The sequence below is a fragment of the Ornithodoros turicata genome, chromosome 3 (assembly GCF_037126465.1).
Source record: "Ornithodoros turicata isolate Travis chromosome 3, ASM3712646v1, whole genome shotgun sequence".
NCBI classification, from domain to species: domain Eukaryota; kingdom Metazoa; phylum Arthropoda; class Arachnida; order Ixodida; family Argasidae; genus Ornithodoros; species Ornithodoros turicata.
The window spans coordinates 770,604-795,878 of record NC_088203.1 but is presented as its reverse complement, the minus strand read 5'-3'; the positions used below and the strand labels follow the sequence as shown (position 1 = coordinate 795,878).

General features: G+C 45.9%; 1 long non-coding RNA gene across 1 annotated transcript in view; it reads right to left on the bottom strand.

Annotated features, from left to right (window-relative positions):
- Positions 1 to 21,471, bottom strand: part of LOC135387794 (uncharacterized) — a 29,557-nt gene extending 8,086 nt beyond the window's left edge. The window contains exons 1-2 of the long non-coding RNA XR_010421254.1: positions 21,406 to 21,471; positions 18,502 to 18,628 (exon numbers count right to left, since the gene is read on the bottom strand). This is a non-coding gene — a long non-coding RNA (uncharacterized LOC135387794). The remainder of the gene's footprint in view (positions 1 to 18,501; positions 18,629 to 21,405) is intronic.
- Between the last annotated feature and the right edge of the window lie 3,804 nt (positions 21,472 to 25,275).

Sequence of the window (25,275 nt, the reverse complement as noted above, 5' to 3'; positions counted from 1 at the left end):
TGGTCTCGTCAGAACCCACACTGGTAAGCGAAAGTCGGCGTATTCAGACGCCCCGGGCGCCACAGAGGACGTCCAACAGCTGGCGCTGGACAGTATAGAGCGGGAATGAAGAGAATTTCAATTTATCATCTCGATCGGCAGTGCAAATAAGCGCTTTCTTTTCTTTGTTTACAGAGCTTCTGACGGCAGTGAGGGAGGGTGCCTCGCCCTGGGCGCAAACTCGCCACGCGACGGCTCTGGCCTGGCTCATCGTGGCCTGGCTTACATCATTATTAGCTGCAGAGGGGGATCTTTAGAACTGGTTTATTTAATACGTAAGCTGTTTTCGGGGGAGAAACTTGCGACGAACATTACCGTATTCACATGAGCGACATTGCCTAGAATAGTGAAGGGGAAGACGCGAGCTTTCTACTGTCACGTGAACGCTCAACGTTGTCTTCACGTACACTGCTAACCGCTTGGAATATCCTGCGACATAGCCAGAGCCACAAAATATTCTGTAGCAGAAGACAACAAAAGACGCTGGCAGTGCCAGCAGTGCCATCTGCAAGTGTCGTCTGCTAAGTGCGCGCCACTCCCCATATTCCGGCACCGTGTGAATGCTCAACATAGCACGGGGTGGAACTTCGGCTCCCTGAGCAGTTTTTGCTTTTTCTTCCACTAGAATCTTCCGGTGCGAATGTCGCTCATGTGAATACTTCTCATGCAGACATTCCCGGATGCGATAGTTCAGAGAAGCAGCATGCGATAGTGCTCTTGGTGGCGCGTCTCATTGTGGCCTCTTACTACTACAAGAGACGAGTTTTTGTTCGCTCAAGGATACGCGTGATTTCCGCCAAAATTGGCGGTAGATTTACACCTAGGGTGAAAGTCATCGATTTTCCGTCGACTGTTTCTTTTCGCTTAGGTCAGCTCGGTCGGATGGAGCAGTAGTGGTTGTTTTCCGATAGTCTTTCCTCCGATATTGTATTTGTCACTATGACTCAGCGCACAGTGTTGTTTGTTTGGGTATCCCCATACCCAATACAACGCATTTCGATATATGTCAATGTGTACGGGCCTGGGTCTCCTGGCTTATCAAATGCATTCGTTCGGTACCTACATGTATTCATGATTGAGCCGCACCCCTTTATATTAGTTGGGGGGTTTCAATTGTGTTCTAGATTCTCACAGGGATGTGTCTGGTCTGGGTTCGAGGCAGCCTACTTAGAATGCCTGTAAGCTTAGACGAATAGCTTAGCTGTCCTCCCTCACCGACGCCTGGGTGTATGCTCACGGCAATCAGTTTACTTATACTTGATCTCGCGGGAACTCATTTAGCCGTCTTGACAGAGTTTACCTCCCAAGTAAGTTTGCCGACTCGAATGGCAAACGTTGCCGTTCTCAGTGCCTCTGATATGTCTCTATAGCTCTGACCATGTGCCTTTTCACGTAGTCTTTGAACCATACCCTGGTTGGGCGCTTGGCTGGGGTTAGATGGTACGATATCGCATGGTCCTCAAGTCACCTCTCAACTACATGCAGTGATCTGTGGCCCTTCGACCCTCTCCTCTGCGATGACCTTAACAGTGGATTGAGTGTCTGGTTGCAGCTGGCAGACCCAAGGAAGTCGCCCTTACGAAGTATTTAAAAGAGCTTTGGCGTCGGATGCTTATGGTGAAGCGTGGAGGTGCTGACACATTGTTCATGCAAGAATATTTTGACACTCGACGAAAAGGCATTGCCGCATTTTCCGCTTCTCAACGCGAATGGCTGCTGTAATGTTCAACCGCAACCGTCCCATTTTGGACCAGGATGTTCTGCTTTATGTACGAAACGCAGACAGCCTATACGTCGAATCGTCTTGAACAGTGCTGAATAAAAGGCTTCGGCGCATTCCTCCCACAGAGTGACACGCTAGCAGGCATCGAATGGTACTGTGCGGATTTGTAAACAGGTGACTGTTTACCTACCTATAGGCACATGTCTGTAAGTACGGTCGGTCTCATTCGCTAGCGCGTCACTGTGAGGGAGGAACGCGCCGAAGCGTGTTCCGTAAACTTTTATTCAGTACCGAACAAGTAGTCCTGGAAAACCGAGCCATGTCTCCAGACCCATCTGCCATTGTTCAGATTTTCTGTTGCTATTTAACTCGGAGAGTCAGGAGGATGAATTTCCTTTCTGATTTACCTGAATTGCCTGGTAATCTTGTGCTCCGCTGTTACTGGATGTTCTTAATAGAATGAAGAGTTCATCTGCTCCAGGTCCTTTCGGGTTGCCAACTGCATTTCACAAACAGTTCTGGGCAGCGATGGGTAGGACCTTCTGTTCGTCAACGACAGCCTCCCCCATCCAAAGAGTGCTGAGGCACCGCCTATTGGTGGCCTATTACGCTATTAAATTTGGTGACTACAAGATTCTGCCTCCCTTCTGGGAACACGTTGGAAAGATGCGTTAGTTGTCTCTCTGTTAAAGCCGACCAAGCAACCTTCTGATCTCTCCTCCTTTCGTCTTGCTTCGGTAAAGCTCTGGAGCGAATGGTGCTGTATGGTCTAGAATGGTGGCTTGCACAGATGACAGGTTTCCGTCGCCTTTGTAGCGCCATGGATACGGTATTCGACCTTGTCATCTCCGTCGAACAAGACAAGACGTGGACGTCAAAAGAGCTTACTTTCTGCGTGGACCATCATCATCATCATCATCCGCTCGTTGGTAGTAGCCAAGGTCGTGACTGGGAGGTGGTGGGTTCAAATCCTACCACCGGCTGAGGTCTTCCTAAGACTTTCCAGACTCCACCTCAAAGTGTCTTTCACCCCACAATTGAAGAGTATGGTCAGATGCTGTGACACAAGCCTCTGTTCAACCTACGGTGTCGTGGCCAACACCCAGGACATTCTTATGGAATGTGCGCTCTACTGCCCGCAAAGGCGGATACTGTGTGATGAACTTGCTCGTATCCTTTCCCATACACTGAGGTATGGTACCGCAATTGTTGCGGTGAATCACCTCATCTCATCATCATTCATGTAGTTGTTGCCCAAGAGACCGCTCGATTTAGCTGCACTCATTGGCCCCTATGAAGATCCTGTGCTCCATCGTTGGGTTCTTGGCCTGTTCATGGACTTGCTGTCGTTCACTGGATTGCTCCAGACGCCTCTGGTTCTTTCTCATATTTTCATCCTTCCTTCATCATCTTCACATAATGTTCCACGTGCAATGAGGTAGGGTACCGCACCACTGCGGTGAAACACCCCATCTCATCGTCATCATTTATCATCCATTGTTCTTGTTGTTGTTTGAAAGATACTCTTCCCTCCTTGATCCCTCTCCTTGAAACCTCTTGAGTTTCTTTATTAGGAGGGGAGGGTATGGAAGTTTATTAAATGAGAAGGAAAGGTCGGTTCTCTTTCGATCAGATCAGTGTCGCATTTTTACCTCTCTGACGGACAGCGCCCTTACAAGATAGACCCGTTTCTGATGTTGCTATAGAATAGTGCCTTTTTTTCCGCCACGAAGCAACTGTGGCTATGAGAGGCGGCCGCCATTCCGTGATTTCAGGCTATGACTCACATTTTTGCCTGCCATGGCTGCGACAAGAAATGTTGCAATCAGGGTACGTTTTCAATTGCAATGTTTTGTCAGCGCAGAGGCAAAAATATATACAACTTGCGCATATGCATATAAAAAATGTTGTCGTTTTAATATCCACGATATGATCGGTAGTGGAGCTATATGTACTTGAAACAGAAAGGTAAAAAAAAATTTCAACATCCTGAAATCGCTGAGGAGAGGGAGCAACAAAAGCTCAAATGGAAAACTGAACTATTTGACCCTCAAAGGTATCGGGGGAGGAAAGGCGCCATCCAGAGCTCGTTGGCACAACACAAGTAGTCCAGCCGTTCCCGCTACGCAAGTTAATGTGGAACGAGCATTCTCCGCACTGAAATCTATTTTCTGGTCAAAGGTCCCGTCTTTCCCCGGAAATACTTGATGGCTTGCTGTTACTCAGGTCAACAACGTTGTCGAGTCATTTAGTCATTTGTAAACGGATTACAACAATCGCGAGACGGGCTCCTTGTTCTTGTCTATAAGTTACAGGGCAGGACCTGCTAATCTCTATCTTTATTTCTCCGTCTTTTGGAAATCAGTCTCCATACACGATGTGAAACTGATGGAACCGTTATTTTCTTACTCCGGAGCTGAACCGGAACTGAAGCATCTTCTTCGACACCCTGGTTAAGAATTGTGCAAACTTGAGGTGAACTTGTCGAACCAGCTTAGTAATATTGCTTTTTGGCATGCTTACGCACAGCAAGACAGCTTTAAATGAACTGTTGCTTTGATTTGGTTTGGTTTTAAGAAAAAATCAAATGTAACTGTAACAAAATAAAACTGTATTCGAGTCGTGTCCGAATAAAGTGCTCACTTCAAAAGTCACTTATCCCTATCATCGCCAAAATCCGCAGCAAATAATGGCGGGTCTGCAAAGCCTTAATCGGTTGCAAGACGCATTCATTCATCCGCTTTCTTTGTCGCGGACATCCTCAGAAGGCAAGTAATAAAGGAAACTCACGCAACCGCAAGATGGCGTCATAAGAGGATGACGCCCAGTGCGATATCCAGGCCGGTCCTTTATCAACGGTGTCGATGTCGTTGGTTTGCTTTCATCGTTAGCGGTCACGATAATTGGACCAATTACAGTACTGAATGACAATTGAATGTGGTCGAGGCCGTGCTTCTTGTTAGAGAATGAATTGCTGGATGTGCACAAAAGGTATTACGACGACACCCTGCCTGTATGACAGAGCATTTCTTGTTGCAAGGTCCGCTCTTCAGAGCCTCTAAGATAAAATACATGCATGGGTAGCTTTCAGTGTTACCTTTAGTGATGAATTCTCCTTTGGTCTTCCCGACCGACCGTGCTGCGAACGGCGATAAATATCACCAATGTGTTTCCCAACCCATTTAGCTAACGTACCTCCCCTACTTATCATCAACTTGAATTAGCCTACGACGCTCCAAGGCCGCGCAGGATTCGGTTGCAAGAAAACGGAAATGCTGTCAACGAAGGAGTGTCCATTAAAATGCCCATCCTTGAAGGCAAGGTTATTACAGGTGGGAATCTCCTGGTGGGCTCGTGTCCATCGTGGGTTATTCATTACAGAGAAGAAAACAACGCGTGTCACGAAAAATGACGTTAAATCGACTTTATGTCGTAAAATCGTGGGGGCAAACATTGAGGAGAAAATAATTATTTTTGCCGTAAGTGCTCGGAAGAAGCTTTCGTGTCCATGCAGCAGAGGTTCGTCTCTCGCGTTACTGGTGAAGACATTCCTTTAAAACTCGGAATGCGAATAAACGTCAGTCCCTAGCTTTTCCGATTTCGTTGTATGGAAACTTTCCTTCATATCTTCGAGAGGTAGCTATGGACGCCGGTATTTACTCGATTATTGACCAGTTAGCCCAACTGCACTGAACCGTGGCGAAACCCGTTGCAATTTAAAAGCATAGATCCTGTTTTTCATTTTATTCATTTGGCACTGTAGAGTAGGCGTCTGCAATGAGGGTTCAGGAGAGGATTTCCTCAACAAAATGATCGGAATATGGAGACCATTTGAGTCCACCTTGTACTATTGTTAGAAAAATTTATACCTTTTTGGGTATAAATCGCCCGTGCAATAACTCGTACCTTTTAGGGTATAAATTTATACCCTCCGGAAAGGTATATATATAGTTTATACCCTAGTGGAGGTATAGAATTTATACCTTTTCTTCGCATAAACTGTACCTCTGCAGAGATATATTCTAATCCAGTTTGCGACAAAATTTTAGGAGAGGGAGCTGAAATAACATTTGATGAGAAGAAAAGCGTTTTTTTCTTTTTCACCACACTCACACATGCAAACTATTTGAGAGTAACGCTCGAGTACACCACACGAATTCCTCGTATAAAAAGAAATATAAAATAAAATAATATATAAAAAGAAAAGGCTCAAAGAGGAATACCCGTTCCGCGAGTTTGGCGGTTTGGATCGATCAAATCCAGATATCGACATCTAAAGGACAACAAATACTGATATACGGCTGGCGACTTGGCAAACTGTGGAGCACCCTTTGCCTGGCGGACAAGGTATAAATAGCCTGCAGTTATACCTTAGGAGGTATAGCCTCGGTTGTATGTTTTGCACGAGGTATAAACACGTGGTAATGAGGTATAATATGTTACGTTATCCCTGCTTCATACCTCTTTGATACCCTTGTGCATGGTTGGAGGTATAAATCGGAACTTTGTACCTTTTCTATACCCCCAAAGGTATATATCTGCAACAGAAGGTATAAAAAAGGTACAATAGCCCATTATTATACCTTCTTTATACCTTTTTTTTCTAACAGTGTATCTGTCGTTTATATCGCCGCAGGTGAATTACTTTCCTCCGGAAACAGTAGAGAACGGAAATATTACAGTACGGCTGCTTGATAAAACAACATTTTTTAGGCGACGACGATTTTCTGCTGGATACCTTTTTAAAGACTGGGTACATCAAAGGGAGTGTAAAATGCATTTTTGTTCTTCGGGGGTGACGCCGATATAAACCATTTAAAAATAAAACGTTGAAAGATAAATATCTTGAAATTACAACTTCCAAAATAAACCTTTAAAATAAATCGTGCAAATACCAACATTGTCAAATTAAACCCTGAGAAATAAACTTGGCAAAATCAACGCGTCGAAATAAATCTTTCAAAATTCATGCTCCCTAATTGATGGGCAGCCGAAGCTTTCTTCGTTCACGTCGGAAAATAGTACTCTCTTGGAATGACAATTCAACTGAGAACGGCAATTTCGCTCTACTGGAAATAGGTTGTGTGCACATTCGCCGTGACTACGTACGCCGTATATTACTGTAAAGGAGAAAGAAAGGGACAGATTCGAAGCGCTAGCTAGCTTGAACGCACGTGTCCGTGCATCCACCACTTCCACGTCCATGACTACGTAGGCACCATATACATGCGTGTGTGGAGAAAACTAAGTAGTATTTAGTGACTCTAGAGAAAACAAGGGAATGAACAAAGAAACGTACAACACTCATCCATTTACGCCATGAGGCCTTCCAGCGTATATAGAGATGATATTGTTCCACCAGCTCAACTCCAGGAAATGTGTGTGTTATTCTTGTATTCATACGCTTCGTCGTCTCACTCTCAAACTGGATATTTCGATTTCCTCAACTATTATTGGAACAAGTATAGTTAATTAAGGAAGAGATGCGAATAGAGAACGTAAATATTGCGGATTAAGTTGAGCAAAACATCCTGCATGTACGATTTATTTTGACAGTGTGGATTTTACGAGCGTTCATCAGATGGATTTCGGCGGGTGGAACTTCGCCAGCGTAGATCTTCATTTCGTTTTATTTTTAAACGCTTATTTCAGCATACACCCTTCTGTTTTTCATACCCGGACTGGGACGCCCTACGTGCATCAGATTGCTTCGTCTACCGTTATTGTTTGTATCCGGCCTGACATGTTGGACTCGAAAATAAATGGCGCTTTTTCAGCGTGCAAAACTTGACTTCCTGTCAGCCGACTCGTACGAATGCAATCGTGCACCTTCTATGCCTTCTATCACGACATTCGCTTCCCGAAAGCTCGCTAGCCTCGTTGAGTGCGTTCTCAATAGATGGCGAGACGATGGATGTTAGTGTCGACTCAATCTGGAGCACAGCGATTACATATCTTAAGCGAGCCTCTATAGTATGGCTTACATGTCCCTTTCTCTCTCTCCCTCCATTAAACGTTCGAGCAAGTTGGAAGGTTTTAGAAGAACGCGCAGTGTTTAAAGAAATAAGCATTCAAAAAGGAACGAGAATTGACGTTATACAGACAAGCTCCCGTCTGTCTGGACAACCCCGTGGGATTACGTGAATGCAATAATGGCCCATCACGATTCACCATGTAAGAGGCTATTTTGAGCGGAGCGTGCCATCGTGTCGGTACGGCTATCGGACACGTGATAATATTACTGCCGGCGTCATCTATAGCGCCGTTGCCTTGGGCACAATTAGCCACAGATCCCGGTGTAATTAAAGACTACGCCAGTGCCGGTGATTATAATTTTGCCCCGGCATTTCCGAGAGGAGGTACGTAACGTGTCCAATGAGAAATTCAAACGACATTAAAACGTGTTGGAACGGCCATTAGCGTTATGGCTTCTTCCAATGTTTACCTTTTATACGACATTTTCGACGACGAGTACGATATAAAAGGTGGTCAATTCTATCCGAACGATCGAATGTAATGGCTGATTAAGCGTATGACATTTGGGAAAAGACCAGAAATGCAGAACAGTACTCGTATACGTGATCCAAGCTGTATACTATACGGCGGATACTGCTATCAGGAAGAAGAATAAAACACAATCAGCAACATTTTGTGTTATCACGCCAATTTAGTCCATCGTAAAATTGTCTCAATCGGAACGATGCCGAGTATTCATTTCCTTTTCGTACAAACGCTACTTTTGTCTTTGTGTCAGCGCTGTCTTCGCAGGAAGTTTAATTTAAAGAAAGAAGTTGACGAGGAAAGTGTCATCTGCGTGCTCATCTGCATATCATAGAAGGCGCTTCGTGTGTTGCACATCCCACGTGAGGAAATTTTAAGCGCTGTTTTGGTCATGGTGATGTGATAAAGAGAAAAATGGGGATGCGCTGTGCTATTTTTATACAATTGCAGTATTTCTCGCTGCAGTGATGGTGAAAGGGCTACCGCCCTTTGGGAATGTGCGTTCCGGGCCGACTTCTAAGGGAGCTGTGCCAACATATGTCTGAAAGCGCCCGAAGAAAAGGCACTGGGATTCGAACCCGGGATGCCTCGTTGGAATGTAATCCCCCTACGAGCTCCATGCAAACTCCAATCGACTGCGGAGTGAAGATTATTTTTACACTCGACGTTAAAAACGTTTCCTCAATTCCTGCATCTATACGAGTGATCGAAAGAGCAGGCTAAAAAAATACGCTGCACGAAGCTGGCAGGAAAGTAAACCCGATGGAGCAAAAAAGATTCCAACTGGTCATGCATGTGGCGGAAGCTAAATCAATTTTATGAAGAAACGTCGGGAATGATCCTCCTTTTGGCCGCGACCGTTCATCACTAAAATACCGAGAAGGTTCTTTGAGGCAAAACGACTCTTACTTGTATTATCGCGGGAGAGGGATAAAAACGTCTTCCTGGACCATTTTTTCTCTCTACTCTCAATTGGGAGTGACATATCGGTCGGATAGTGATAGCGATAGTGATAGTCGGTCACATAATGAGCAGCGGTCGGTCGATTCAATCTTCCAATAGTAAGAACCAACTTGATGGTAAACATTAATTTCTTTTCCGTAGCGTGAGCGAATGGAATCGATCGTTGCCTGCATCGTAAACTCTAGGGCCTTTCAAGCTCCAACTAAAACCTTTCTGTCGGACGCCTAGCGGCCACTAGATACGCCACTTTATAAAAAGTAATCTGCGTATACTTCATCGTACTTATAATTCAGTTCTGACTTAATGCTCATGTATGTGATATGGATTTATTAGTCTACGGGTGTACTGTTTGTGACGCATTATGGAGGACCCTTTATTAGGGAATTGTTGCCCCCTGGGTCCTCGACCTGTATATAAATGTCCACGCGTATTTTAATTCTACGTTACAATAAAATTCGCGATTACAATTACATGATCCGTGATAAGCGATCGACCGTGTTTCATATATTTTTCTGTTTATATTTTATTTTGTGTCGCCAAGCAATTGTGGTTATGAGCGGTATACAGCAGGAGCCGACTTCAGGGGGAACTGCGCCGACGTTCGCCCGAAAAAAAACTGCCGGAAAACCCGGGGAAAACCTCAGGCAGCCGGTATTTGAACCTGCGTCAGCTCCCAGTCTTGGCGTGGAAAGCGATCATATATTCGCGCGAGCTGGTGGGTGTAGCCCTATAAGCGTTTCTTTCATTTCACACATTTCTATATTCATAAATTGAAAGCCACCAGTAGTGGGGTTGGAACCCTCAGCCTCTAATTGCCATTCAGATACGCTACCACGTACGCTAGCTCTGCCCTCTGTTCAACGTCCACACACGAAGGTGTTTGTCCTTCAACGTTATGTATTCGTCATAGCGTGTTCCATTGCGAGAGTAATTTTTGCCCCGCACTGGGTGTGGCTCCCGGCGGAGTCGCACGGTTCAGGACGCGCCACAAAAGACAACCTGCGCGATGCACGAATAAAAAGAAAAAGGCAATAAAACTGGAACATGACGGCCTACTCTTCTCTTCCGCTGGTTTTGCCCCAAACTTTGCCCTTGGTCCTTGGAGGAGATTTTTTGCCCCTGCTCCGTCGATGGAACATTTAACGCGTGCCCAGATTCTGCCAATGGAATAGTTTTTGCCTCTCACCGGTGCAAAACTTTGACCCAGCGCTGCTAATGGGATGTGCGATTACTCTGTGCTGTACCATTCCATGGGAGCCCCTGTCTGTGTTGCGCTAGCACACAAGCTGCGAAGGTATCAGTATACCGCCGCACATGCCAGTTCGCATAAGCAAAACTCTAAGAAAGGAACCTTTAGACTCATCCTACTAGGCGATGGCGAGAAGAACCATTACAAAAGACAATTTACCGTGCAAAGACATATGTAAAAAATTGCTGAAATTATCCGATTCATTCAACGTTGCCACATATACCAATACAAGTAAAAATAAAAAATAAATACCGATAAAAGTGCACCCAAATTTCCACCCTCCCGCAATGAAGGAAGAACATGACCTCGAACGTCACGCATGCATATAGCTGATACGCGAAGAAAAAAGAAAAAGATGCTGGAAGTTATTTATCCGGGATAGAAACTATTTCGCGCGAGGTCTTCCGAGGAATGTCCTGAAATCTTCACGGATACTGTTGTGAAAATGTGTCTGGGTTTGACCCGCTAGGGCGAAATAGAAGTCAACTAATGGCGAATTCGGGTGGTCATTTCGGAGCAACTTTTCTTGCCAGATCTCGAGCAGTCATGTTCGCTTGGTCAAAATGAAGCAAATCTCGCATGTTCGCGTGGCGCTTTCCGAGCGCTCGGAATTTGCTAGCTAGCACTTTTTTTGCCCGGTCTCAAAACGATCGAGCAGCAGATTGCTCAACTGTATCCGGTGTCGTCACATCCGCACTGCAACGATGGCGAGTGCCCTCATTGGCCCGCATGTTGAAATCACGTGGTTTAGCAGACGACAGAACTCGAAGACTTGCGACCGCGACGCCCCTAGCGTGATCCAAGTACTTAAAACCGCTAGATTCCTAGCAATCATGTTTGGGTGGCAACGGTCACATGATCCAGCTCGGTCGCCGACCTAGCAATTTCCGAGCGCTCGGCCGTTTTGCTACGAAATGCCCACCCGAATTCGCTATAAACAACGACCGTGTTTGTTTTCCATTTTATTTTCTATGTCTTCTTCTTCTTTTCCTGCGCTTTGGAAGAAGCGCGTTCAAATTCCGAGTGAGCTAGCGTAAGTTAGAGCCCTATATTCCAATCAACAAAGACAATACAATCGAGACGAATTTCGTACCCCCACCCCTGGAATTTTTATGAGGGGATTTTTATGAAGACGCCTTTCACATCCAACCTCCTCCACAGCTGCGGAACTCTATGCCATCATTTTCTTTCTACAACACATCTCTGATTTTACACCCCGGGAATGGGTAGTCTTTACAGACTCCAAATCTGCAGTTCAAGCAATTGAAAATTCCGGCATACGAGGCCCATCCGCACCCCTAGTCACAGATGTGTTAATGGCTTAAGACACTATCTACGCAGCAGGCCACAGGCTAGTTCTCCAGTGGGTTCCAGCCCATTGTGGTGTCGTGGGGAACGAGCAGGCCGACAGCGCCGCAGAAGCAGCACACTCGTATCGGAAACGGACCAGCATTGTTCTGCTGAGAGGAGACCGCCGTTCAATTCTGCGACGCCTAGTGACACCCCTGGCTTCCCGCCAACGGACAACCGGCATTCTTCCCCCCTCTATGTTGAGCAGAGTTGATCCAACGCTCGCTTTCCGCATGCCACGAAACACCTCTCGTCAAGATGCTGCATTCATCCATCGAATGCGCCTCGATGTGGCCTTTACAGCTCAGTGGCGTTACCGCTTGAGACAAGTTGACTCTCCCACCTGCTGCCACTGTGGTGTTCTTGAGGATCTGGAGCATATTCTTCTTCATTGCCCTGACTACCAACCTTCCTGAACCAGACTCTCCGAGTCTCTTCGTCAGCTGGACTCTCGCCCTTTTTGTTCCTACCGAAATTGCTTGGTCCCTGGCCCAATCCAGCCCAGCAACGCTCTGCGCTCAAAGCTCTTCTGACATTTCTGGACACCATCGGACTTGGATCGTTATTGTGAAGGGGCTCATTATTTTATTCCCCCCATCCCAACCAGCAATGGGGTAGAGTATCGCCTGTGGCGATGAAACTCCCCACTCTCCAAGGTCGAAAATAAAGTTGTTGTTGTTTTATGAGGGACACGCATAAAAGGCTATACACGTGGGATGTGCACTCTAAACGCTGCACCTGTTAGAGGTAAGATTTTCTACCTTTTAAGAGGTAAAATTTTGCAAAAATGTACGTTTGATTTTGTACGATACAGAAAATCTTATAACGTACAGCCTTTAATTACTGCTCTCGTAAGGTGCGCCGCTTCAAAGGTACAGATCATAAGGATTACACGCCCGTATCAGGTACACAGTTAGTGAGGCACAGCGTATATTACTGGTCTACATCCTTACTAATAGCGATAGATAGATATAGGGTACATTTTGGCCGGCTTACACGGATGCACATTTTAGCCCACTGACATGCAATGATGAAGACAGGAGTCGGATATCGAGTTCTTTATTGCAGTTTGAGTTTCTTTTTAAGGATCGGTTTTAGTAAACCGTTGCCTACTATATATGTACACCCGCCTAAAAGCTGCCGAATGCAGTTGAATAAGATAAATTCTTCTCGTAATACACGCACGATGATGCGGCAGAGAATCTCTCTCCCACGAAACATGTCTTATCAGATGCCTTATCATTCAATCCGAAGAATACATATGACCCTGGAGCGACTATTTATGTATTACTAGCCTCTTTCTGGGGCCCAAGTAGGAGTGGTAAAACGATACAGGAACGTTCAATAACGTGAAACAACGCAATAGTGCTAAAATCATAGCAGCAAACGAGGAGACAGTGTTTAACAATAACGTGTCGCAAGAGGGATGACGTAACAACCATGCAAGATTGCCCTGAACACTGGAAACAAATTCAACGGCACATTGTCTATTCCACTCCTTTATTGTATTGTACGCGAAAAAAAGAGAGAGAGAAAAAGCGAACGAGTCAGCTGTAAGGCATGATATAGAATTTATTAGCATTACGTGTTGGGCGTATGTCACACGTGAAAATGTAACGGGATCTCAGTTGACACGCGACGTAAAGCTCCCAATTATTATATAAACGTAACGGCTCGTGCCTATATTGAATTCACCATTTAACATCTCGTAAAAAGTTCTGAATCCCGTTAACACCCGCTTTTTTTTTTTTTTTTTTTGTTAAGATCAGAAACAGAACTAAGACGCGTATATAACGGAAAGCCTTCTTCTCAACTGATTCAAGTTTATCTCTATTGCTGCGGGTGAAGATGCCAGAATTACGCGTGTTTATTTAGACTCCACACTGGCAACACCACAGGTTAACAGCATTAAACATGTTACTGATATTTTACCTCGTTTTTTCTTTAACCTGTTGTGTGGAGTCTAAATAAGCATGACTGCGGGTGGACATATCCCACACGACATTCTAATTCTGGTGTGGTTCTTCCTCCTGGGAACATAGCACGAACGACATTATCAGGTGAGATAGGATTGATGTCGTGCTTTCATCTTCACTTTGTTTCTATCACGACCCACTAGATTATGGCGACCATGTCATAGGCACCCTTCCCAGCGCTGCACTTGGAAGCTAGCGGTGGAGCGGCCAGGTTATTCGTTCCTCAATTTCTACAACACTTTCTTTTTCAACCTACCTTAGTATTTTTGTACAAGCGGTGAATATCCCACAGGAAAGTGATTGTCATTCTACGCGTCTCTAGAAGAGCTGTCGTCTGCTACGGTAGTCGTACGTACGTCCGCTTCTGCGCGTTCAAAATTCGAATTTCCGTTGTCTAATCACGATGTAGATGGACCGATGTGTAGCGCTCCTAGCGGATCTTGCTGGCGGGTCGGCGATTATGACATGGCCGTTGTAATCTAGTAGATCGTAGTAGTAAATTTCGCAGATTGCGATTTCATAGTGTCTTGAAAAGAACGAGCTACTTTTCCGAGTAATTAGTATTCTTATTAGTAGTTTTTATTATGTTTCGCATTAGTCTTACTTTATTGCGTGATGCTCAGTAACTTATTTTTCTAGTTGTAAAAGACATTACCCTGAGTTTAGGTTAGGGTAAAGACGCAGATGCAAAGGCGAGACCCGTCTTTGCCCCAAACTCAGGGTCATGTCTTCTACAAGTAACATACACCACCTATCTTGCGTTCTTCTACGTTCTAATTTTTTTAGTATCTTGCACAAGCCTGCTTGGGGATTACGCAATCCTTTTTCCAAAACGATTTCTTTTGGTTGCCGTTCCTCCGAGGACAGCGCCTAAGGAGAGATGTCCTTATGATAGTCTCGAAGAAGCATTTACATAGCGACGGTCGATAAAGACGAATTTGGGAAGACTCCTCAGAACCAAAGATACCGAACTGATTTTGGAACCTTGGACTGATTCTTTGCATACCCGCGGATTAAGCTCTCCAAGGCTATTTATGGCGGAATTTCCTATTGGAATTTGCTGCGGTCTCGGACGTGTGGTGCCCGTTACGCCCCATTTAGGGTGGAGTTCCGTAGACGGCCTTTAAAAATTAGTGAAATAATCCGTGGAAGTAGAACGTTGAAAAACAGAAGCATTTTGAAACAAAGTGTGGGCTGAAAGATTTTTATATGTATTTGTAATACCCTATTAATCACTTCTGTTATAGTAAAGCGACGGCACTGCTAAGCCCAAAGGGTATCAAGGCCGCATTCTCGCATTGTTGTACGTAACGCCGTTACAGTAATCGACGCTTTTTCGGTATCGGAGTGCGTATCGCGATACTTTTTTTCAATCTGTATCAGGAAAGTATTTCTGTTACAAATTTATGGTAACGCGATAACTCTATCGTTACCGATAGCGATACTTTTTGGTGTCCCACCCTTTCTTCACCGACCATATTTCTCACTCTTATATTCATTGTGAATGGTCCGCCTAGCCGTCGACAAGAAGCCTGTGGACCGGAATTATGGAATTATAATACCAAACACACGTTCACTGTTTTTCTCTGATACTGAAAGAAATATCCAGGCTGTGTTGAACAAAAGAGTTGAGGTGAACGAACAGCGGTCAAGCCCTTGGCAGTGCGCACTCAGTCACGCTCACATACTGTGGCATTGTTAACTTCGGATAGGGTTCCTTGTTCATTGGACTCCACGGTGCGTGTGGGCCTGATACAAACGTAATTGGCCTCTGTCAGCTGCCGGAGCGACCACGGCCTGCAAGGTATTATTGATAAAAGTAAAGCATAACGTGTCCGAGCTACATACGAAGAAAGATGGAAGTCACTGTAGTTGTCCTTTCTATACGTGTTCCAGCCTCAGAACATCAATTGTCTCATGTTCTACATATGAAATATACTGTTTTTTTACTTGAAAACTTTTCACGTAAGCGACATTTCTATGTTGCTTCATGTTCGTATTTCAAACAAAAGTATCGCGTTACTTTAATGTAGTAACGGTAGCGGTACTCCGTTACTTTTTAAAAGCAGTATCGATAGCGGTATTTCGATACTTTTTACTCGAGTCGTTAAGCTATAGGTTACTTGAGCGAGGTTAGTCCGGGCCAGGAGTTGGTCCAGTGTCGTGGGGTGGGCGGAGCCAGAATCTTATTTGCTGAACGGCTCGGAATGGTGCGATATTCCGAGCACTATACGTTATGAACGGTACTATAACACTCGCTACTTATTTCAAGAAGCGGCTGGTAGGGTAGACTGTACATCATATTACCTTGTGTGACGATTGTTTCTCGACAATATTTTTACCTGTAATGAATTTTCGGAAGATTTTTTGTATCATGTTGCGCTGTTCTGATCTGTTGTACGGTGGCTCTACATGTTGAATTCTTCACGTGCCTATAGACAGGGTTCGGTACTCTTTTTCGACGCCAATAGACGAATAAATACGTAAAAATTATTCCGAGATTTACTCATAGAAGCGCGATGAACTGGAGTGAACCTAAACTGAACTGAACCTAATCGTGGGTCGATGCGTGTCACGTGGATTTTTTTATTTCAGTTCCATAGGCGACATCCCGCTCCCATCTCCAGCCAAAAAAATCTTTCGTAGCCACGGAAGGCAAAATCTGCTCTGTGGGTAAGGTGGGGCAAGAGGCGACATTTGCCCCTGAGGCCACCTGCCTCAGAGACACGTTGCTCTATGCGCTTGAAACTTCTCTCATAGGTGGCTCTACATGTCCGCTCTATTGCATGAGTTGAAGAGAAAAAAATCGGTTACTTCTGCCTGGAATGTAAAAACCCGCCAAAAAGGCGTTTTCTGTAGTTCTTTTTCTTGTCATCTGTGCAGCACCGTTTCGCAGGCTTATTCTGTTAACGTAAGTTCACATTGTTTATTCATTCATCTAGATATATGCAAAGTATGGGCACTCTTGGGTTTTCTCGTGTTGAACAGAAAATTACATCCAGTGTTATGCACGGGGCAAGACGCGACAATTTGGAGTTAATATAATTCAGAAATAGATTAGTCAACTATTAGGTGGCTTTGTGTTTGTTCCTCTGGTATTTCTTTTCCATATTGCCCGGGATTTTCCAGTAAATTTTGCTGTATCCTAGGATATTTCCAGCAAAGCAGAAGCGCACACAAAAGCGAACGGCATCAGACTGGCGGTGCCTTGTTTAGAAAGGACGGTGAAGCAAAATAGAATAGCACCGGGTTCTGTGCACGACCTACCAGATTATAACGACCATGTCATAATCGGCAACCCCTATGAGAAGCCCGTCCGCACGATCCGCTAGAGGCGCACATTCAGCCGGAACCTGTGCAGGAGACACGCTGCTTGCCGAGGAAACGACGGAGATACCTGGAAGCGTAGCTCGTGGTCTACCCTGTACAACAGCGAAGATCGACCAGATCCTGTCAGCCAAGAAGAGTTGCACATTTGTTGTCTCAGTTCACGTATCATTCTCTTTGCGTCTCCTATGGTGAAATAAATGGCCTTTCTTTGTGCGTGACCGTGTTGAAGTGCTGTCAGTGCGTAAGTGAAGTGAATGTACGACTGCCGTAGCAGACGACAGTAACAGCTCCTACGAAAACACGTGAATTATGATAATCAACTTAGGAAGAACCAACTCCCGTGGCACGTCCACCGCTTGTACAAAAATGCTAAGGTAATCTCAAGTACAAAGTATTGTAGAAATTGAGGAAGCAATAACCGGGCCGATGAGTATTCCAAATGCGGCGCTGGGAAGTGGTGCCCATATGACAATTGTCGATTGCAAAAGTTAATTCATGTATAGTTCATTACTACGGCGTGTCTCATCTTGCCCCGCGCGATGTCTGGTCTGGACACTAGGGTTGGGGCAAGATGAGACAATCCGCATTTTTTTAAATTTCTTGTTCCGTGTTTACCTTACACCGGCTACGTCCGTTCTGAACTTACAGTAAGACGCTCTAGACCCCTGAGAATGCGCCTATGGCTATTTTTTGAATAACATAAAAAATAAAAAAAACGGATATTCAATCGCTAATTTCTGTCTCTTCTTGCCCCACATTACCCTAACTACCCTAATCCTAACCTCGTGCACAGAGGGGCATTGTGGCCGCGATACCGCTGTCCCTATTCCCTGAAGTCGGAAAGTTGAAGTGGTTCGAACATGGGCCCCAGTATACGCGTTCTTTATGGTAACGGTAATTTTTTTCCGATTTGTATACCGACAGGTTGCTCTTAATTCATAAACTCTGAGGTGTGTACCTGCTGCATACCCGACAAAATAAATTTCCTAAAGAAAATGGGACAGCTTTGCACACAGCTGTGCAAACTTTGGTACTCGCAGCTGAAATACAGCGACAGCTGTTGAGAGAGGACCTATATTATGTAAGTATTGTGGGGATACCCTAGGATACCCTTGTGGCGTCCCGTGGACGACGATGACGATGTGACCCTAGCTGCCTTCCTGCTGGGACATTCCATCTCCTTATCATTTTACATATACTGATCAGTTGTCCATCCTTAGAGCAGCACCGTTATCAGTGTTTCTATTCATTCCTCCGACTTTTCATTAGGAGACACTACCTTGTATCCTTCTCCAGTGTGGTAAACTTGATACGGGTCGAGCTAGATGTTAATGCTAGAAAGTGTGGGGGGTCAAGGAGTACGCACCTACCCGCCCGGATTCCCGCTCCATGAGTTCACCCTGGAATCCCTTCGCTTGTGGGCATCCCCGAATTGTTTTCAAGACAGAGGAGCACTCCCTCGGGTTGCCCCGAAGTCACCACTCTATCCTTTCTGTTCTGCCAAGAGAAAAGAGAAATGCATACGTTGCAGTGGACTGCTTGAGCGTAGCTCAAATGTTGCTCCGCTTTCTCTTATGCGTACATAACATCTTGAGCACTGAATTCACGTTGCGAACAGCAAGAAAAATCACCATCTCCTCGTTTTATTATTGCCGCGGCGCGTTGTTCTTGCATTAAATCAAATCACTTCTTTTGAATGCACTATGGAGAGAAGCAACGACTTATCGGTGTATCTCTGTACGCAGGATTACAAGATTTGGCTACTTTCTCACTGTCGTGGCGGGGAAATTTGGCGATGGCGACTTGGCTATTTTGTGGCTACTTTGCGGATACTTGTTCGCATTTGCACGTAAAACAAAATAGGTTTCATCGCTATTGCACATCGAATGCCTCAATCCCGTGTCGGGTATGCTTCTTTGTTTCTGTGTTGGAGATGAAATGAATCCACCGACCGTATATAGTTATCTCGTGACGTAAAGGCCAATTATCGTAAGCTTTAAACGTGGCTGGTTATTTCATCCTCTGGTAATGTTAGTAATGTTTCACGCGGACCGTAAACTCGTGTCAACGATACGTCTTTTTTTTTTTTTTTTCTGAAAACATCGTGTGCCTCAAGAACTCGAACCCAAGATTTTACGAATTGGTCAATGTGTACTAGCCTAAGTGGCAGGTCCGCATTTGTGGTACCTGAGCTCATTCCATATGATGTGATGCCTATATCCACACCACTGGCAACACAATTGGCTACTTTTTGAGTACTATCTCACGGCACGTTGGGGACTTTCGAGAATTTTGACCCTGCAACCCTCTCTCTAAGCGGTTTTGGCCCCATTTTGCAATTAAAGCGAGGAGCGCTCACTGACGCACATTCTGAAATGCAATTCCTATTACTAGGAGCCACTACTAATGCCGATATACTTAAATAAAAAAAATAAAAAAACAGTAATCTCTTGGATGCCTTAAGTACTATATAAGTATTTCCTACCCAACTCTAAATACTTTCTCTTCTAGATATCCCTTCAGTTGGTATTGTAACCTAAATACACAGTATCTCGTACATATTGAGATCACGACGCACGTTGAAGAATCCTCATGTGGGCAAAATGAAACCACTGTGGTGTTGATCATAGTTGTCGCGCGACGTAAAGCCATCAATTATCATTATCATTAACCTAAACAACAGATATGGGCATATTTCGACAGGTATCGACTCGGTGGACGAAATAGGAAGACCCACCCGTAATGACATTCGCTGCCGGCCATCCGTTAACGACAACATACGGAAGTAGTCGCAAAAACTTGCTCGAAAACCGCGAGACTTTTCGCCGCAATTACTTATCACCTCGTATTCGCAATAAACATTCGCGCTGGATGGGTGAAGAAAGGGTGTCATTATGTTGCAACTAAAGGGACTCGTTTTCATTCCGGGGCCATTAGAAGGAGGAAGAAAATAATTTCTCTAAATTTCGTACAAGGAAGAACAGCACCCTTAGGGAATATCTCCTCACATGTTCGACGGATATAAATGGCCTCACTTGAGTGGGTGTGTGATGACGCCTGCAAAATGCTATGAGGAGTCGCATTTTGTTTTTAATAAGCATATTATCCCCCCCCACCTGGGTAGACCCTACTTTATCTAAATGACGGCAGTTGAAGAAAAGGCACCGGCAGTGGGATTCAAACCCACACCCTCTGATTGCCGGTCACCAGCTCAGCTGTATACTCGTGCAGTTTATCTTGCGTTAACTGTTGCCACTGACCTGTAGCTGTAAGAGCCTGTCGAACTAAAAGACGAGCAGAGCCGGTTGGCACATGACAACAGCGAGGACGAAAAAAGTAACGTCCAGGGAACGTCCAACTTTCAAACTACATATACTCATAATCAACCTTTAATCACGTAATAAAATGTTGAAAGTTCCGCGTTCCTTGCCTGTCTGTGTTGCTTCCGTCGTCTTCGCTGATGACTCTCCAAGCCTGTTCCTGATTTTTATTTGATCGATATTACTAGTACATTCCTACCAAAATTTCTGCGCAAACCCCACATGGCCGATTTGTAATATTGGTGCCTGCAATGCCGCCAGAAACGTATTGGTTCAGCCGCATGCAGGCTCGCTGATATCCCGAGTAATGATTCGAGCAAAGATTCTTCGAGAGACTTGAAAGGGAGCTTTTTGGATCGCCGTTTATCCACAGTTGTTGATAACGTTACAAGATTACTAAGAAATGAAACTGATTCACCCGCGGTGCGACGCACGAATAAGAACAATAATTCTTGGCTTTACTTCGCGATACTACTGTGTCAACATACGTCTGCGAGCAGGCGTTGTCTGTGATGAACCTCATTAAGTCAAAGTTACGGTCACAGCTAAGAAACGAACACCTCAACGCAGTTAAGACTGCAATTGCACAATCACGTTCCCACGGCGTTGACGCAATAGTTAAAAACAAGAGGTTTCTTCGTGACACAGCAAATAAAAATATATGCCGACCGTATGACTGAAAACGCTAAGTAACCCAAACCTATGCGTTTTAAGCTCTTTTTCTGTCATCTTTAACAGAAACAGGATTCCCAAAGGCCGTCGTATGCGGCCCGCGTAGTTTCTCCATGGCTCAATGTGGCCCGCGGACTCGAATGAGTTCCGCACCTCTGTTCTAATCGTAACACCCACTACAACGTACAAATATCCTTCCGAACGCAACTGATACACGCACGTTCCTCTATACAAGCTTGAAAACGTGCACCTTTCTGTTTTCGAATAAACATATACCCTCACCTGTGCAGGGTAACCACACACACACAGAGCAGTTACCGGCCACGGCACCACGATCGCTCCAGCGATCGAGGGTCCGTGGACTGACAAACCAAGAGTTTATTCATCGCCTCTTTCCCACCTTCCTCTCGTCGACTTTTTGACTGGTCGTTTTCTTTTTTCCTGTTCACGAAATCTTTGCCACCCCCAAAGCTAATCTTTTATCCATGAACTGCTCAACATTCCTAGATAAATGAACTGAAGGGTTCTTACCCTGCGGCGAGGCTCTTAATCATTTTCAAATTACGTATATATAACGTTCATATTTGTGTCAACAGCTCAGGAAGTAGATAGTAAAGGTCTTCCGTTATCGTTCAAATAACAACATTTCGGAGAAGACATCAAACTAAATGTATAGTTCGTCACACTAGATGACGCGGCGAGACATACGACCCAGTGACCCCTGCCGGAAGACACCGCAGCCAAATAGAGGAAGGCGATGAGCACGTCAATGTTTGATTGGCGCTTCTTTTGTTGCCCGCCGTAGACTAGTCCAAACATTCGAGCGTCGCCCCTGCCTGTGAAATGAGTAAAAATAGGTCTCGCTTTCAAAGCGGATTTCTTGCCCTGGGAACGTGTTCTTCGCCAAATAGCTATTTGCGTTCGAGGTGTGAAGCAGGGTCAAGAACGTAGAGGCGGAGGTGGCCTTCGTACGAGGACTACGTTCTGTGTGTCCAGCGCACACCTGGGAACCTGGAATATAAGGTATAACTTTGCCTGAGACGTTGAATGACGTGGACGATGTCGCATACGATAATGGCACGTTGTCGTAAGAGGGCCCGCTGAGAGCGTCTATGCATATGTAATAAATATATGGGATAGGTCAACTTAGCCAAAAAAATTTAAAACCTTTGTGATTGGCTTAGGTGGACGCAGGACGCCTCCGAGTCACAACATGCTGGGAGATCGCTCGGAAATTATCGCCTCGAGATCGAACTGTAGGTGGCGCTGCGACGGATGCCCTAGTGGGGATACGGCATGATCGGACGCAGCAGGCTCTGGCTTTTCTACGCAGATAAAGCAGTGTTTCTGGATGAAATGCCGCTGTCAGTGCCTCACATATTATGGATGTGTTGAAATGCGATATTTAGAACGCTCATATGGTGCGGAAGTTGACAAAAGTTCTGCACTGCGAAACGCTCAAGCCGCGAAGTTGTGAAAAGAAAATCTCCTGTGTGGGGAAACACTGGATCCTTTGTTCCAAGCGAGATTTTGTTTTAGTCTTTTGCTGCTCTCGCTCGAATATTTATTCGTCACTTGTGTAGCCGTGTACCTTTCTATCTCAACAACAAGGATTAAAAAAATAAAATATCTCAAAATTCCTGTCTCTACTGATCTCAATGTACAACGTACTAATCAACAATCATTTTGAAGCGATTTTAAAAGCTCAAATGTCCAGAAATTGATCCTTCCGAGCACGTTTTCGAACACGATGACCACAGCGAAAGCACCGGCTCAAGCGGCGCGTCCCCACTAAAGGCAGTTCACGGAGCAGCCGCATGGTGGCGACGCTGCTCGATCTCGACGCGATATACGCAAACGACGCATACGAAATACTGATTCCGGATCAGTATTTAGTATGCGGGCGCACACCCCGACAGTGACGAATGTGATTTGCAGCCCCATACAGTTGGTGTAGATTCGTCTTACCACTACGGAGCAAGATTTTCCGATGCGCGTCCAGCTGTGAACACGACAAAGCGAAACGATTGTTCTGCGGGCGAAGAGACTGTCGGCGTCAATGCCACGTGGAGCATCGAGAAACAGCTGTAACGGGCTGTAACGTTTCGTTCTCCAGATATTCCGCTGTTGAAGCCAGGTAAATCGACATCACAGCTCTCATCCTTTAGACCAGTGAGCCTGACTAGCTGCCTTGGAAAGTTGATGGAGGGCATGGTACTCGCCAGACTGGAGTGGTGGCTCGAACATAGCTACGATTTTCCCGCAAGAAATGTCAGGCTTTCGACGGCACAGAGCAGCAATAGATTCGGTTCTCGATTTAATCACTTCTGTCGAAGAGGCAAAGTTGCACAAGAAGACGGTGCTGATGGCAGCCATCCTCGATGTTATGCGGGCGTACGACACTGTCAGCCACGCTTCTGTCCACCATGGTCTTGTTGATGCCGCCCTACCTTCCAGAGCACTCTCAGATGACTTACTGATTTTCTTCATGGACGGGAACTGTTCGTCCGCACAAGCCAGGAGGATACAGACTTTGTCACGTTGACCTATGGGGTGCCCCAGGGGAATGTTCTGAGCCCCATCTTTAACATTGTTATGGCTAGCCTTAGAGGTTGCGTCACCAGGAAAGTGGCTATATCCATCTATGCTGGATTACATTTGTCTCTGGACCCGTCCTGCCCTCCAACTCGCTCTCGATGCTATCCAGCAGTACCTGTCAATGGCTGGCTTGGACATCTCGACGGAAAAGACAGTAATACTCCCTTTTACGAGGCGGAACATGCGGCCCTTCCGGCTTTCGGTTGCTGGCATACTATTGAAGCACGTGTCTCACCATAGGTTCCCCTGCTTCACTGTTGATACTGGGCTCTCTTGGCGGAAGCATATTGCAAGCTTGAAGATCAAGATCCACCGTTGGATTGCGGTGATCCGCATGACAGGTATGAGGTGGGGCAGTGACACGAGCTCTCTGTTAGCCGTCCACAGGGCTTTGGTTCGAGGGTCCTTCGCGTATAGTTTGCCGGTGCTTAATGGCCTGCCGACATCTTCAGATCTTACGTTGCTTGCAGTGCCTCCTGGCGCGAAGCTTTCGTAGTTGCCTTGGCGTCCGCCGAGCAGCAGAGACTCGAGTAGTTATTGCTGAAGCGAAGGACACCCCGCTGGACCTTCTTCGCTACGGTGAGACCTGCAGACTTTTCCTCCGCCTTTTATCCCATCATCGGCGGCACTCGCTCGTATCGAAGATCTTGAGGCGCAAGCATTACAAGGTCTGCCCGGTGATGGCTCAGCTGAAGCCTAGCGTTCCGCGTTGTTTCGGGGTGAAGACAGTGGCTCCCAGTGCCCCTCCATGGTCTCTGTCAAGCCCAGTCCCCCGCCTAACTGTTCCTGGCCTGCATGGAAGGTAAAGGGATACAGGCCCGTGTGTCGTCAAGCAGCTTACCCTGGGCATGATGAATGACAGGTACACGGCGTCAACGTCAGTTTCCACTGACGGGTCACCTACTCGGGATGACTCGTCCTCGGTATTTGTCATTCCATCTCAGTCAGTCTCCTGTGGTCACCGTCTTTCTCAAACAACATATGTTCTTATATCGTCTACATGTGCCGAGCTCTACGCCATTCTCTTTGCTATGCAAAAAATATCAGCCAGTCCAGCTCAGTCCTGGGTCGTCTTTACAGACTCAAGACCCGCGCTCCAGTGTGTGGCCAACTTGGGGATACGTGGGTCCCTCGGTCCTGTCGTCTTTGACATCCTGCAAGTTTATAAGAAGGTGGCCATTGCAGGGCACACTGTCGCATTGCATGTGCAGTGCCGGATATGTCGGCATCAGCGGCAATGAAGAAGCAGACAGAGCCGCCTTGAGCGCCCATCAGCACGCAGCTTTTTCCCCGATAGTGATGTGGTCGGGCGACCGAAGACATCTCCTTCCTAGACTCACCGGCCTCAAGATGCAGGCTCAGTGGCAACACGACGTAGCTCACTCCCTTCTCTCGGATGAAGACCCTACGCTCTCTCTCGTACTTCCTCCGCGACTACCGCGCCCCTTGACTGCTCTCTTCCACCGCATGAGGGTCAACGTTGCCTTTCAACACCGTCTCGGCTCCACCTCGCCTTCCCTCTGCTCCACTTGTGGAGTGCAGTTGCGACCTCTG